The sequence below is a fragment of the Gambusia affinis genome, linkage group LG24 (assembly GCF_019740435.1).
Source record: "Gambusia affinis linkage group LG24, SWU_Gaff_1.0, whole genome shotgun sequence".
NCBI classification, from domain to species: domain Eukaryota; kingdom Metazoa; phylum Chordata; class Actinopteri; order Cyprinodontiformes; family Poeciliidae; genus Gambusia; species Gambusia affinis.
Window position 1 is genome coordinate 13,293,769 of NC_057891.1, and position 15,013 is coordinate 13,308,781.

General features: G+C 38.3%; 1 protein-coding gene across 12 annotated transcripts in view; it reads left to right on the plus strand.

The window, feature by feature from the left end:
- The window catches only part of LOC122827418 (beta-1,3-galactosyltransferase 1-like), a 105,150-nt gene that overhangs the window by 39,467 nt on the left and 50,670 nt on the right, over positions 1 to 15,013 (plus strand). For 11 of the 12 annotated variants that reach the window (XR_006370061.1, XR_006370060.1, XM_044110346.1 and 8 more), the window contains one exon: positions 14,812 to 14,867. The exons of the other annotated variant lie outside the window; for it this stretch is intronic. The gene's annotated coding sequence lies outside the window, so the exon portion shown is untranslated. The remainder of the gene's footprint in view (positions 1 to 14,811; positions 14,868 to 15,013) is intronic. 12 annotated transcript variants of the gene reach the window in all.

Genomic DNA, 15,013 nt, shown 5'->3' on the forward strand with positions numbered 1-15,013 from the left:
TTACTTCAGAGTGGTCCAATTTCTGATAGTCCTATCTCAATTTGCCGCACTTCTCACATCAAAGCCCTCTGCCTCCCTCACTTTTTTCAGTCGCTACAGCTACGTGATCCATTGCTAACATATCGTAACCTGTTTTTCCGAGCCGCCTTTAAAAGCAGCATGAGCACCAAGATGCTCGCTCTGTTTTACACCTGTGCAGCAGCGAAGGAGACCTGCTGCTGATGTGCAGAGCTACTCAGGTGTATGTTAGAAGAACTTTGCACAGTTTTTCCCCCATCTAACCAACTGAGTTGAGTAAAACTGTTCAATACAGATGTTGGCTAAATGATGACTAGCTAATGCCAATATGTCACGTTGAGCTACATTTTTTAGTCTTCTTTCAGGACTAGCCATGCACACGTGCTAGTGCTGTACTATTTTGTACTTTAAAGGGACAAAAATATCTTGAAGCATTTCAGGAATCTTGTTTTTAACTGGTGAAATGAAGTGGTGAATAATTTTAACAGGTTTGAAACTGACTTTGAAGCATCTGTACCTTAACAGCAGTTCCCTACTTGCATCCAGATGATCTGTTTCTACTCATCAAAGATCTTCGTGGTGATTTAGAAATATTATTTAAAACCAACTAATTTCTCCAAAGTTTGGAGACCTGACTCTTGTTTGAGTGGAAACAATTTTTGGCTCGTTAATTGCACATGACTTCAAGTTTTGCTCAAATCAGGAGCCATTAAGACTTATACTGGCTTTTCCCTTCAGGCGAATGATGTCTTTGGTTTAATGATGAACAAATGCCTTTCATGTAGTGTTCAAGCTCAGGGTTCCTAAGGCAACTGCTGCCTGACCCTTTTATATAAAGTAGGAGTCATGTTTGTCCAGTTATTTTACCTGCATACATAGAATACAAAAAGAAATAAACATTGTAAAGAAGGACTGTGTAAGTTTTAAATACATTAAATATGATGACGGATTTAAACAATTCTTTTATTTTCTTAGTTTTGTGTGCTTTCTGTTGGCTACTTTACTTTTCAGACTATTTTTGCAGTCGTCTTTTGGATATGTTCCACTCAAATTTGCTGCTACAGTCAGATGTAAAGCTTTACCGTAAATATATAAGCAATTAGCTTGCATGTAGAGCTGAATTTAGCTTTTCAAAGCGTTCACCGACTCAAGGATTTTCTGCAAATGCTAGATTGTGGATGTAGCCAACGCTAACAGTAGGCCGCTGTGGTATTTAGTGGAAGCTAATGCTAAAGCGCTAACTTCACTTCAAATTGCATCTGCCTTTAAAAGAATACAATACTCAAGGACTAATTTAATTTCTAAATAGTTATACATGTCCCAGAATTCTGATTTATGTTCTCTACGTGCGTTTCATTTCTCTATGTTGCATGTTTGAAATAAAGTTATTCTGGAGGGTTATTTAGGACAAGCTAGCTGCGCTAAACATTTTCAAAGTTAGCTAAAGCACCATGTGAAAAATTAGCTCTGCTATTAGCACATTAGTGATACTGCACCCACAAATGGACTAAGAACTCACCATACCTCAATTAATCTGGATTTTAGAAGTTATGTAGAGGATGGATCAACACTAGATATTTAAGAAATAATTTTATTGTGTGACAGCAAGTCAAGGTGACGAGTTGCTTTCCGTAGCTTTATCTGAGGCACCAATAACTGACCAGGACTGTATCCATGTATCAAATTGGGAAATACCGCTCAAAGACTACCAGAGGAGGCCAGGGATTAGAGTTCATCAGCTCATAACTTTATTTAAAAAATCGTACAGGCCTGCTATATATCTTTGTGCATTTCTAAAGGATTACTTGGAGAACCTTTCTTGAAAGGCATCGCTGCTTGACTTGCATAATTAGCCTGTGATTCGCGGCGTTATGAAATGTGCCAGTCGCCGTGGAGCAGAGGAAGGTCTCATTCAGAACATTTTGTCCTTCCTCGCGAAACATTAACCTCCACCAGTCTGCCCCGGAGTGACAAGGGATCCAATCAACTTCCACGCTTTGCCAACCCCCCAATGTCTCCTTCATCTGAGACTGTGACACAAAGAAGTTAACACCCTGCTTATTCATCACTATTACCAACAAGGAGACTCTGAATTTAATTGAATATGTAACGGCACGAGAGAGTGAAGGGGGCTCGGCTCATTGGTTCGTTGAGGCATGGCTCAGTCACCGGGTCTCTTCGTGGGAAGATAACAAATACCAGGCTGGAGAGATGCCACGTGCAAATCCCTTGTCTGACTGTTCTTCTGGAGCAAAAGCTGCTTTGTCATGATTATATATGTATATATATATATATATATATATATATATATATATATATATATATATATATATATATATATATATATATATATATATGATATATGAAAAAAAGTAGTTTGGATTAAAGTTCTTTGCAACAGACCACACTTCTTCACATTTTCAACCCTAAGCACATTTAAACACTGAAGCTGCAGCTCATTCTACTTTGCCTGAAGCTCCAGCTTGAATACACAAATCTTATTTCATTTTCTTCAATGAATTTTGCATCTTTAACTAACAAATAAAATCATGGTTTCCCTTTGTGTACTATAAGCCTGGTGGGAAACAAGGCTTTACTTGCCCTCCACCAGGGTAGCATTGTTAATTTTAATATTTTAACAGGTCAGTAACAATGACCCTCTATAAAAATATGGTCCTTCTGGCCATATTTATGACCACATAGATATAATCTCAGGAACCATAAAAACATTTTCCACAATCACTTTCCTCCTTTCAATAAGCCCTGATTTTGTTGCATGCCATAAGCAATGTAGATTTTGATTATTATTTACGTGTACAAGCATTTCTACTATAATTATACAGAGGTAGCCACATGAACAGCCATTTCATACATTTCAAAGTTTGTTCCATATTTGAATACCAACATTCCTTCCCATTTTGTTTCATCGGAAACACCCAAATCCTAATAAAACTCAAGAAAAGCTCAACACGTTACCTTTGCAAAACTTTGTGTAAATAAGAAGCCTAAATCACAGCCTGCGCTTGGATTGAAACTCCTCGAATATATTGGCTTACAAAGTAAATGGAGAAGTAAAGGATGCGTTAACGAAGCTCTTATGCACATTTAATGTGAGAGTGGAATCAATGCCGGCGGATTGAACGTAGCACCTCATTGTTCTTTGCACTCGTCCGCTTCGTTGTTGGTGCTTTAGTGGAGTGATTGCAGCAGCTAGCTGTTAACAGGGAGGAATGAGCCCTCAATGCCGACTATTAGGTGCACTTCCAGTGGCACAAAAACCCCACTCCAATCAGCCACCAGGCTTAAGGGAGGGAGGAGGACTCCGAGGTCCTTCTGGAACACGGTGGGCCTCGGCAAACCGCGGGGAGTGAGGATAAAACGGCGGGAAGGTGAGGGAGCGGAGCGGATAGGTCGAGCCTTCAGACAGGAGGATGACAGGAGGAAGAAAGCGTGAGTGTCTGACACAGATCAAAGGTGCACTCAATGAGGACTTGTCTCGTCTTTCCCTTTGACGGGGCTAAACTGGTGGGGAAGAGAACGAAGAGCGAAAGATGCTGTAGATCCATAACAGGAGCTTAATCCTTTTACCTGCAGCTCCATCACTCTGTACGCCTCAACAGGCTTCAGGCTTGGCTCGCTCAAGCTCCCATATAACATGATTTGCTTTGCACTTTCTCTGAAAGCTGCATGAATTTGCAATGCAATATGTGCAGGGCACTTCTTTTTTTCTTCTTCTTCTTCTTCTTCTTTTTTTAAATCAAGTGAAGTGAGTGACAACCTGGTAATTAGGTTGCTGTGATGTGAACGACTGAAAAGAAACGGTGAAATGTAATGAAAAGTGTGCATCTTTAAAGCCTTACAAGTAAATTTGACAATGGGGTGAATTAATATTAATAAAACAGAGTGAGTGACTGGGTGAAATAATGGCTTTGTGAATTAAGATTCTCAAAAAAAACAACCAAAAAAAAACAGGGCAACAAGAGCTTGAGAGTTTGGACTAAAAGGAAACTGAGCTGATCTGAGATCTGCAGATTCGTGCCTCGGAGCATAAAACCCTAAAAGCTGCCTGGGAAAACCTTTAGTAGCTAAACTGAAAAGTAAGTTTCAGACAGGATGTGTATGAGATATTGTTTCAGCCTCATGATCATAACATTCCAGCTTCTCCAAGTGTTGTAGAAAAAAATTAAGTTTAAATAACCTATTTAAACTTAATTGTTCTGTAAGAAGATAGCTGTATGAGTAGTGGGAAAGTGGATCGGTTCATCCCTACTAAATAATTGTCGTGTCAGTTTGATTTTTTCCTAACATTATTGTAAGTTACTATTATGGGCTCTGGTTAAAACACTACTTCCTGTTTGACAGGAAGTAGTAGAGTTGCCTTCTTGTTTTGTCTGTTTGGTTCTTTTGATATAAAAGTTACATGAAAATTAAAGAATACCCCGTTTTATTTATGTAGCTGCACTTTGGGTACCAGGTAGAATAGATGCAGTTTTACAGTCTTCCAACCATTATTAATAAAATACCACCATACGTTAGCAGCTAACTGCTAGCCGCTAATGATGCTGATGTTAGCATCTGATTCCTGGTTTCCCATCGGGACTAAACTGAAAGACTGCTGCAGGTTTTTTTACGAAAACCTGGATTGAATTTCCTTATTTCTAATTCAAATCTATAAAATGTTCAAGAATTTTATTTTTAAATGTATTTTTCAAAAGGAAAAATATTTTCTCTTTTATGCTTACTTTGATTTGAGCATGGGGTAAATTATTCTACACTGATTTCAGATTATTTGAAACAGCTGATTTGTAAAACAAGAAAGCAAAATATTTATTCATATATATATATACACACACATACATAAAACGATACTTTAGTATGCTACAGTCCATAACAAACTTTTAGTTTTATAGTGTTATACCAATATATGACTCTCTAATTTGCTATTTAAAGTTACAACCCTCGAGTTCTTCACTCATTGACTTTACAATATTATTGTATAAAACTGTTTACTGTCTGCTTTAGCTAATATATATGAAGTTTTGATTTGTGTTCTGGATCATTGTCTTATTGGAGGATACAACTCTACCTCAGGTTCAACCGTCTAGCTTTTTATTGAAGTTAATGTTGGAGGATACGTGTCAATTAAAAATTTGGTTTGTTCATTATGTTTCAATGGATAATGCAATGCACTTCCACCACTGGCAGCAAAACAGCCTCAAAAATAACATAAAATGTATGAATCGGTGAGATGGAGCCTTTCTGGATCCAATTTGGATTCAGTGTTGTGGCGCAAGTGCATTAACCCAACAAAATGTTTGCAGACTGTGGAAGAGAGTGCAGAGTCAGACAGAAACGCTGGTCAAGAAAAATGTGATTTATTTATGAATTTTTTAAGAAATAGTCAGACATGAGGTTCCTCAGCTTGATAATTGAGATTGACCTGCGAAGAAAAGACTTGTTCTGGTTATTGTCAGGAATTTAATACAATGTCGGTCATGCTTTGTGCACATTGCAGGTTAACCTGAATGAGATTTGAGTGGCAGTGTAATTATCTGGGCTTTATTTAGAACAATGTTAGTTCTCACAGAAACTTTTTTTTTATTTCTTTTGTCTGGATTGTTTTATTTGAAGAGTCTCAACAATTTTAATCCTAAATCTGTTCTTCTGAAAAAAAAAACACATCACAATAAGTTTAACCTAAACCTCTCTGTAATGTTTTTTTTTGTCTCTCGCTTTCATTTCTAAAACTTAATTACCCGGCTGTCTGTTATAAGAACTTGCTCATGGTTGAGGGAACATCTTGCCGCTTTATTACCAGACATTATTTTCATAATCTACACAGATCAGCACAAGTTTGACTTGGGATGCGTAATTTGTTTGCTTATTCATGTGTCACTTCAGATATGTCAGACTCCACTAATCTCATCTAATATCCACATTAAAATAGATTTAAGATAAAGTATTTTCAGATTAAATCATGGTTATATGTATTTTTGTTTAGTAGGGTGTTGTGCTCTATGTAATAAAATATGGGATAAGAAAAATGCATTAGGCCTGAAGCTCAAACCTGGAAACATAATTAAGTCAATATGTGTGTTAAAATGTTAGTATTTTTTTTCTATCAAAGGCAAGATTTTAAATGTAACCTAGCAACCAGTACAGTAATTTTGGTCAATGTTTCTGGTGTTGGTCAGGACTGCAACAGCAGCATATTGCATTGGGATTGAAATGTTTAAGAATTATGTCATCTTGAAAAGTCTTAAATTTGTATATCTAAATTTAAGGCCATAAAATTATTCAAATTTATTTAAAAAGTGTAAGTTGGCCTTAAATACAATGGTCTTGTTAATGTAGTTTTATATTTTCTCATGGGACTTTTTTATCAGGCAAAGCTTTGGGTTGCGTACGGACATCTAGCGTTCTTTGACTAGAGGCAGCTACCAGTAAGCTAGATGCTAACATACCCTTGCTAGGTAGCTTTATTGTGTCTATCTTAGGTTATGATGATGTCATCTGTCGATTGGCTGGAAAAGAGCAGGTGATTGTCGTCTCTTTATACAAACTTCACATGAAACAAATGGAAATGAAGTAACATCCCTTCCTGTATGTTAAGAACTTTATGTGCAAAATTATCACCAGTTGGACGTTTATTCATTTCTAGCTCACCACTGTTGCTATCCCCTAAGAGGCTTTGGCACAATGGGGTTAAGGTTGTTGTCCAGATTGGACCTTTTTAGCAAAGTAATACAGCAGACTCCTACTTCTACATGTAGGTGAAAGGTGGTGGCCACTTATCTATTGAACGGCTAAGTGTGCAGCACAATGAAGATGACACAATTCATGTTAAAGATTGCCTGAAGAGAGCCTCCTCATTAAGAACTGTTCATTATGAACTGAGAGGTTACAGAAGTGAAATGGGGCGATATGACCCATTTCTCCTTGTGATGCACAGCTGCACTGATTGAAAGTAGGAGAGGAAGAGAAAAAAAACATCTTATTACATTGTGATTCTAATCAGTAATGCAATTTCCATAATTCACTATGCAAGGGAAAAAACTGTTTGCAGTAAAGAGGGTTGTTTTAAATTTGGCTTACATTGTGAATGGAAACATAAAACAGGTTTTTTTAGGAGCAGATTAAATGAATGTTGAATCTTTATTAGGTTTGTCTTAATTCTACAGAAGCAAGGAATTGTCTAATTTTCTCAAATTAGTTGAATAAAGGTTATTATTACATGTAAACTTACAGCATTTCTTTGTTTTCTCACTTTTATTCATATTTTTATTAGAATGTAGCTGTGATAAAGTTATCTTATGTATTAAATAGGCTGTTTATCATGACTACCACTGATGAGATATTAACACAATGGGGTTTTTATGAAAATACACACAAAAACATAACTTCTGTTTTTCTAGTTTTATAGTGTCAAAACATTTCTGTAGCACCAATAGATAAAGGAAGCAGCCAAATTCAATTATATATATAAATTAAAGTTGAAAACTGGTGACAGACTATAAAGCTGTGAATCACCACCATAGTGAGATCACATTAAATACAAGTGGCCCGAGAAGAGAACCTTGAGGAACACCACATTTATTCAGTCAAATCTAAAACTGAAAAAGTCATTTGAACCAATTATGAGTCAGTAGGTTACGATTGGTATGAACGTGAATTATAAATTTAAAATGTATCTTTTGGATGCAGCCCCCACTGAGCTCTAAAATCTTGTGATTTGTCTCCCTGCTTCTACATGAACTTTTATATTATTAAGACTTTTTAATGTATATTTATAATCTGCCTTTTTTAAGGTCCAAGCCTAAATTCTCAACAATGAGAGCTTTAGAGAGACCCTTAATCTTCATGTTTAAGGACTTAATTATCTAAATCTCAGATTCTAATTTAAATATAATTAGGGTTTTAATAACACGGCGCCTGCTGAAAATGTCAGCCATTTACAGCTAAAAGTCATGTAACAAACACAAAACAGGTGTATTAAGACAAGTGTGTCTGACTCCTTTAGGTGTGTAGTTACAGAAATTAAAGCTGTTTTTCTTCATTTTCAGCAGCTTGACATTAACATTCAAAAATCTGGGGAAAGTGCTACGGGTAAAACAGAGGGTTGCACATAAGCTACATTACATATGTGTAATTGTTATTCAGCTCCTCTAACTTTGTTCTAAACTGTCAGCCAAGTAAGAAGGAACCAAGACGGGTGAATAACGAGAAAGAAAAATGATGGAGGGAGCAACTCCAGGCTAAATGGGCAAAGGACAAAATGTGCTTTTCTTCACCCAATTTATGTCTATTTCTTTAAACAAGGCAGAACAAATTGAGAAGCAGAATTTCCTGAGAGAGAAAGAGGGAGTGAAAAAGGTCTGTTTTACCATTAATTTGTTTGGAACAGAGCACAGAAAAGACAAACGGAGTCAGGTTGACATTAATCATGGTGACAGCAGCATGTTATTCTAAATTCACAAGAGGACTTGCAGTGGGTTATCCGAAAAATAAAGATTGATTGAGATTTTGTCTGAAGCCTGAAAGATTTTATTTATTGAATGCATCCAACCTCGGAGGCTTTCCTGGTTGAAACGGTCTGCACAAAAAAAAGATGGTAATGAAGTGGGTTTGTTAAAATAGTATAAACAGACGAACAGATGGGTAAAATAAAACGGGTGTATTAATAGGGTAAAAAATGGATATTTTGGATGAACCTACCCAATGTGGGAAGCAAAAGGTACAGACCGAAATGGTCTTGTACTAATCTAAGTGCTAGATGTCAAACAAACCAAACCTTTTGACTTGTTCCCTCACCTCGCCTATGAGGGAACTGCACCAAGAAACACTGAAGGAAACGACTCAAAGAAGATGAGTGCAATTTCCTCCTTCAAGAAATATAAACCAAAATGGAGAGGTGTTAAATTTCAGCAGTTGGTTGTAGGATTTCTCTTTTGTCTCTGGTAAAAGACAATGAGCCATTTCTCCTGCCAGCAATAGATGTGCATTTGTTTTGGTTGTACTTACCCAGAATGCCCTGCGCTATTGTCCACTTCCTGCTTTCAGAGCAGTCTCCGTTCACATATGCGTTCAAACCGCGGCAGAGTTCACTTCAACAGAACTGAAGTTTAGGATTTTAGGCAGACTCGAGTTTTGTATGGTTGAAAACCTGGATTGTGCATTTGTAGCGTCATCTCTACGCTCTCACTGATACATTATACAAAACACCTTTTGGTTCAAAGAATACATTTTTTCCTCGTCAAGGAACCACTCAATAGTTTGATTCACCTGTATTTTTTTTTGCTTTTGTTTTTGTTTTTTCGCCCCCACAAGGTAAGCAGTTTCAACTTTAGAACCTCCATAAATGTTTTGTCAGGTTTTCACACCCTCACCCGAAAGGGTCTGCTTAATAATGCAGAAAATATATCCAATAATTCACATCTCTGCTGATCTGAAAGGCTTTAGAGAGACTTCACAAGGAAGAGAGCTGTCTTTTGTGCAAAGCCGGCGGGGTGTGGAGTAGAGCTTTGCTTTGACGGGTAGGGTTAGGGTTATCTGGATCTGGATACGTGGCGGAATTTCAATCGAAACCGAATCCGCTGCGCGGGGCGAGTGAAATGTGACCTTGGATTTCATTTCCTTCGCTACTCTCACCCACAAGAATGAGTGCCGGTCGGCCGGCCGAACGAAACGGAAGGAAAAAAAAACAAACATCAAAGTTAATTTCCATACCTGCTCCTTGTCTCCTCAGTTTGTCGATGTGGCTAACGTAACGGCGGCTGACAGGAAAGCTTTGGGACGCCTCAGGGATGAACATTGATTATCCCGTCCGTTCGGTTCGGTATCTAACCCGTATCTGTGTTAACCTTTCAGACCACACAAAGGCAGCGGCATCACAGTTAGCAGTACAGATCAGTGATCGGCATTGTCGGAGCGCCAGTGGGTCGTCACGGCGAAATGTCAGATCTGATGGATGTGGCTGTCGGCCGTCGGATCCGGACCGAAGGGGAAGGCGGTTCTCGGCGAAGTTACTCGACGTTTCCTCCCACGCTCACAAACTTGGTTTTCTTTTGAAGGGCGCCGGTTCAAAGCTGTGAATCATGTCGGCTGTAATCACCATGTCAAAGGAGGAAATTGACTCTAATTTGATTGGCAGCTGATTCTGAAAGGTCAGAGAGGCCCTGCAGTGCCATCTCTGAATGCAGCAAACACTTATTAATCTCTCGGAAAAGGACTTTTAATCTGCAAAACTATTTATAGCCCTAAATGTCACATTGTATTAAATGTCAATACAATATGACATTTTACTGTTAAATGGAGTAAAGGTGATGTTTCTTTGCATATTTTTTGATAACTAAGAATCTGAAAAGTGTGGTGTACATTTGTTTTGAGTCCCTGCTCCAATTTTTACTTCTCAGTAAAGATGTTTTGTTTTTTTTTGTTGGTTTTTTTGCATAATTTTTCATACCTAAGAATGAGTAAGCTACCTTAAACTCACTCAGATTGGATGGAGAGCGTCTGTAAACATCAGTTTTCACAAATTCAAAACTAGATTTCCAAGATCCAGAAAGATTTTCCGTTGTGACATTAGCTTTACATTCAGGCTCGTTGTGTTGCTGGAAAGTGAACTTCTGCACTTTTTTCTTTTTTCAAATTCCATTCCAGACCACTTCCTTCTGATGAACAGCGTCACCACAGCATGACGCTGCCACCACCCTGGGTCCCCATACAGATTAGGACATTCAGTGCTTTTCTGTTCACATCGCATGCGTGTCAAAAAGCTACATTTTTAAAATAAAAAATACAAATGGAATACATTCTATGCTTTCCTTCACGATTTTAAATTATGGACTATGTTGTGTTGGTCTAAACATTTGAAACCTCAGCTAGATAACTTCATATTTTACTTTTCCTGAAATTAAAAGCATCTGAAGCGTTTTTGAAGGAATCGCAGGGCTTACTTTGATTACTGTAGCTATTAGACGAGATTAGATTGGATGTCATTCTTATTTTTTGCATTTTAAAGACTAGCCGTGGTGTCCTTAGCTTCTTCCTCTGGCTGTGCTTGTCACTCGTTGGAGCCGACTGAACGGGGATTCAGATTAACCGTCTTTCTGATTGACGGGTTTTACCTGATAAAATCAGCAGTTCTAATTTCACTTGACAAAGGAGGGAAAAGGCCATTTTAATTTGTCGCTCTGCAGAACTGCAACATAAAAAAATTACACAATAAACGCAGGAATAATGCAGCATAGCAGGCAGGTTTGAATTACGTGAAGCTTTTTAAAAAGTCAACATAGTGATGATTCCTTTCATGTGTTGACTGAAACCTAATGTGTGTTGCTGCAGCTTAATAGACTAAAAAAAGAGAGAAAAAAACACAAATCTTTATGTTGTAATAGGTTTTAATGCCAATTGATTATCACATTATTAGTAGTCGAAGTTGTAATAGTATGAAATATTTTACTACTACAGATTTTTGACTAAGGAAGGATTGATCCAAATTTAGCGCATTATGTTGACAACTTGACAGCTAAAACAATGACAGTCATTGCCAGGCAGCAGCTTTTTGCCTTCCAGAGGGAATCTGCAATATGTCTATACTTTTTAGCTCCATCTACAAGGAGTGGATTATACCTAAAAATATAAATGAGACATTATATCATGTCGAGAGTTCTGAGTAATAACCCAACCTACTTTAACTTGGAAAATGGAAGATGAACATGAATCAAAAACAAGTTTCTGCAAATTACGCCCCCAGTTTTCCTTTTTAATTGCTCATGAAAACGGTGGTAATTAGCTTGAGACTTTGTAACTTGATACAATTACTGTGAATCCCACATCCACTGGGTTCCTATGATTCCCTCGCTCTGCTCTCTCAAACAGCAAGGTGGCCGTCAGGTTCTGGTGGGGTCGGGGCTCGTTGCTCATTAGACTTCTGAACGATACCCACAACACAGACACGGGACCTGGTTCTGTTCCCAAAGGGGAGACGGATCCAAAGCCTAATGACTGCTGGCTGCACAAACTAAAGGTGCATTTGCTTTCCCTTTATTATTTCTCATTGTTGAATAATTAAGACCTACTGTTATTTCTCAGCCACCCACCGTAATGATAGCAATAATTCACATTATGCTGATTAGCACTGTGACGAGGAGGAAGGCGTAATGCATTCCTAATGGCACATTTCTCCCATCATCGGAAAAAATCATGTAAATGGAAAGCAGAGGCATGATTCCACCGCGAGGCCAAATACACGACAGAGACGTCTGAATTAGCTTCTGCTGTGAGGCCGGACTGCTCTGCGTTTGTAATGCACTAATAAGTATTCCTCTGCCTCTGTTTAGTTAGGTCATTTCCCTCTCTACATGAGCCAGTTTGGAGCATGAGCAGCTTGTTAATGGCGGTGTTTGATTACTTCGGATCTGAGCTGACAGCTGGGTGAAGCTGCGATCGGTTTGCCGACTGCCGAGCAACGACGGTCTGAGTCCACTGGCTGGAAGTTTTCTCCCAATTACTCGGCTCGCCTTGCAGACTTCCTGGGGAGCGCTAGCAGAGAGCGGACTCCATCCTCACTGGGGCTCATCTTCAGATCTCTCTTTTTAAATTATTTTTTTATTTCGGGGTTTCCTTTCGGCAAAGCGCTACAGTAATGTCAGTCATTTCCACTCTTGGTTCCAAAATACATCAATCTCCTCAGACAACTGATTTACAGACTTCATTTGGGAACCTTTATTTTTTATTCCCATTAGGTCTGACAGATATGAAACTAAACTAATAAAAAAAGGTTTTCACATATAACCAGCAGCATTGGGTTTTAATGTGGTATTTTTAAAAAATATTTCAGATTAGAAATTTTCCAGATAAGTCTAACACCAATTTAAAACTGTATAAATTATTCAAAGTTTAAATGAAGTTAATTTTGCCCATCTGGGTTGTCGTCCACATTGGAAAAATAAAAACCGCAGTATTTTGCGGTTAAGGAATAAAACTTGTAAACCTTTTATTTTAGATGTGTTAGCTGTTTATTGTCAACAATCTCATCAGAGCAGCTCAGTAACTTAGCAAGTTTGACGTTAGCATTAGCTTTGTGTCTAAAATAGTTAATCCAAACTTTTAAAAAAAATCTAATTGGTTATACAAAAGGATGGGTTGAAAGATTTACCTCATAACCATCTGTTATTATTATTGATAATTAATATATTACACTTGTTAAAGTATTGCTTTCCTATATTGGCTATAAGCTAGGTCTAGCTTGCGTTAAGTAATTGGTTTCTTACATTTTCACTTTGACTTTGTGTCTGTCATGAAACTATTTAAGCATACATTTATTTTAAATTAAGTACAGCTGTTCACCCATGTGCTCTTTTATTTTGATCTGGCTCCTGGATAATGGTTTACTGTTTCTATTATCAATTCATCACCTGTTCCTTGTTACTAATTCCCCTCCTATATCCATTCATCTCACCTCTCCCCGGGGTGCATAAGCTGCTCTTTGCTTCTGCAATTTGCCAATTAAAGTCCCTGCTAATGGTTCTTTTGCCAAGTCTTTCATGGGACGTTCTTTAGAGGATTTTTATGGATTACTGTTGGGGTTCCCTACTTTACTGCTGCTCTGCACCTGCAGAAGAATCACAAAGTGAAGACGTTTATTTCAACAAAGTTGTTGCTATGGATTGAAATACAGCTCACATAGATTGACGTAATTAATGTCTACTACAGTAAGTGTGACGAGATCTATAGCTAATCTCTACCATTTGTTCCTCAATAGTTTTTCATTCTTATATGCATATATAATGTGTGAAATGTTCTTCTGTACATTTCTGTTGCGATACAGGTCTTAAATTTCATTATTAATGGTCTTAAAAAGGTCTTAAGTCTTAAATTTGACTTGGTGAAACCTGCAGATACTCTGATTAACTGTAGAGACTTTACAACTTTGCATAAAGATTCGACAGGTCGTAAAGCACGTACTGGACTCTTCTCCCACCCAAAGTGTGAAGACTGAGGGATGCATGGAAACCCTGTTGGTCTGTACTGCAGAGGCCATGTTTTTCTGACAGTGACAACACATCAGTAAAAATATCTTACTCAATATTTTCATATCAGGCGTTGGGAGAGGTCTCAGCAGATCAGGGAAGACACTGAAATGTGAAAGTCATGTTGTTGTTGCCGGTCAGACCCGTATCAGCTGGTGACATCCTCAACGTAAGAGACGACCTGAAGCACTCTTGAGAGCCTCGTGTTTTTAGGCGCAGCAGCGTCTGCACCAGAAGCTTATTAATCAAGAGAAAAAACACAGTTTGATGGAACAGAATTTCATTTGACCTTTTGCAGGCGCAAGTGGGTCTTGAATGATAAGTTCTGGTGAAAGATCGTTCCGTCTCCCATCGTGTCTGTGGAGACAGGAGGGTGGCGGCGGCAGCGGCTTCGGCATACTGATGAGCCATCGACTTGATTGCACTTAAAACTCCAGTCAAGATGCATTTCAGTCTGCTCGGGCTGTTTTGGAGTTCACATGACGGAGAGGCTGTGTTTGCGTATGTCCAATTTGCCAGTCCATCGCTGATCTGTTGTCTTTATCTCCTGACAGAATGGGTTCACCTAAAGTAAATTGAAATTCATTTATTCATCTTTAAGGGATTTGTTTTCTACAGATGCACAATGATGTTTCGGTCTCAGAAAAAACATGTTGAGAAAGTTATGACTCCGAGCGTGTCAGACTCGTTTCTCTCACATATCTGTTCCTGTATTCTCCGCAGATCCTCTGACCTTGCTGTTTTTATTTTTTTCTTCCAGTGATGGTGTGAATAGACGGCGGACATGCCGCGTCAGATGACAGCCAGCAGGGTCAGGTACGGCATGCTACACTGACCTCAGTTTGCCCATCTTTGTCAAATCACTGCGTAGTCGGGGGGTTAAGCCTATTTCTGATTTTAAGAGTCTCTTCATAATAGGCTGACACAGTCGATGTCTCCATCACTGAGCTTTTAACGGGAAG